The sequence below is a fragment of the Cavia porcellus genome, unplaced genomic scaffold, assembly GCF_034190915.1.
Source record: "Cavia porcellus strain 051 isolate PalLab524CR breed Dunkin Hartley unplaced genomic scaffold, mCavPor4.1 scaffold_19, whole genome shotgun sequence".
In the NCBI taxonomy this organism is placed as follows: Eukaryota; Metazoa; Chordata; class Mammalia; order Rodentia; family Caviidae; genus Cavia; species Cavia porcellus.
In genome coordinates, this window is record NW_026947502.1 from 63,490,757 (window position 1) to 63,492,735 (window position 1,979).

The following is a 1,979-nucleotide window of genomic DNA, read 5'->3' on the forward strand; positions in this document are numbered from 1 at the left end:
GAATCTTTTGTACTGTTTTGTTTTAAATGCATAAGTGCATGTCTATATGCCCACATTAAGCATGTTCTAGGTGCATCCATGAATTCTGAATTATGTTGTGTTTTCCATCAACTTAGCTCAACATGTTTTCTGCTTTCCATTTTGTTTTGTTTGCTTGTACTGGAGAGCGAACCCAGGTCCTTCGTGCTGAGTTACACTTCCTGAGTCTTGTTAAGTTTCCCAGGCTGGATTTAAACTTGTGATCCTCCTGTTTTAGCCTCCAAGTGTGCTGGTATTACCAATGTGTGCCACCATCCCGTTTCAGATTTTCCTTTTGATTTCTCCCCACACTTCTTCTGTGACTTGTTGGGTTATTTATAAATATATTTTTCATTGTCAGTGGCAGGAGGGTTTCTGTGTTTTGGTGAATGGTTTCTGCTATAATTGAACTGCAATTGGAGAAGATCCTCGGTGAATTCTATTATTTGGACAGGGTGGAGACTCTTCTGTGTCTCATTGTGAGGCATTCTCTTAAACCTCCCTTCATGAGAGCTACCATCCTCCTCCACGACCCCATGACCCCTAGGAAAGAGAGAGACAGAGACACAGGGAGAGACAGAGAGAAGGGAGGGAGAGAGAGACAGGAAGGGAGGGAGAAGGGTGGAGAGGGGAGGGCCCCAGGAGGGAAGAGGGTGAAGGAAAGGGAGAGGGAGATGAAGGGGAATGGGGAGAGTGTTCCTGGATTGGAATCACACAGAGAGTGGCCTTTGAGACTGACTCTGCAAACCATCTAAACCTATCAGGGTTTGTGCGCCCTTGAGAAGGTCCTGTGCTGTGTCCCATGAGGCTCTTAGAAATGTTTGCTCCTGTTCCACTGCCTGCTGGTTTCATTCTCCATCCTTGCTGACTTCCGCCTGCTTCTTCCATTCTTCAAATGAGGTGTTGTAAGGCCTCAGCATGTGTGCAAATAATTTTTAGTTTAGTCTCAGAAACTTTCAGCTTTATTTTCTGACCATTTAATGAATGTATACAAATCTAGTATTCTACATCTTCTGATGAATTTTTTTTTTCTTTTTCGTTTTTATCGGTACCAGGGATTGAACTCATGACTGCCTACTTGCAAGGCAGGCGCTTATGCCGCTGAGCTAAATCCCCAGCCCCTTCTGATGAATTTTTTAAAAATCATTTTGAAATAAATTTTTCACTGTTGCCTCTAATGCTTTATGCCACAAGGTTTAGTCTGTTGGGAATATACTTAGGTAAGATTTCTCTTATTTGGAGATTTCATGGCTTCTCATTTCCCATTATTTCCCTTCACCTTTTATGTAGCTTTATGATTTATGGGTGTCTCTGGTGCTATATATTGTGAAGGACCATCTGGATGACTGTCCTTGAACAAAAAGCAATTGCCTCCATTTTGCAAAACCTGGCCTTTCTCCATGTACTGAGATGTACAGAGCTGGCCAGGCCATTTCCTTTTCTCTTCAATTGGCTCTAAGCAATATAAATAGGGCTAGGTGAGGTGCTGACACATAATCTTTTAAGATAGGTAAGAGTAGCTCTTTCCCAGCCCCATGATCCCCAAAACATGACTGAGCCAGGCCAGATAAAGAGCCATGGTTCCAGGGCTGTCTGCTGAGTTTGAGCCTAGGGGTAAGACGCTATGACTTCCCAAGGCAGAAAAGTTTGCACTTCGGAGCTGAAACATAGGCCCCCTAAACATTACATGAACCCTCGATTGTGTTTTTGCTCTTTCTACATATACTTCTCTCTGCAGCGTTGCAGACGTACTTTTAGGCCTCCTACCCAGCCCAGCTCCTCACAGGACTCACATATTTTCTGCCACTGTCAGAGTCATTCATCCTCAAACCACTTCCTTCTTCAAGAATTAATAAACTCTGGACTGGGCTCTCAGCTGAGGTCACTAACTGGGCTTAACTCAGGACCTTCTTGGGTCCTCATCACTATAAATACGTCTTAGTGTCTTAATTCTCACTGTG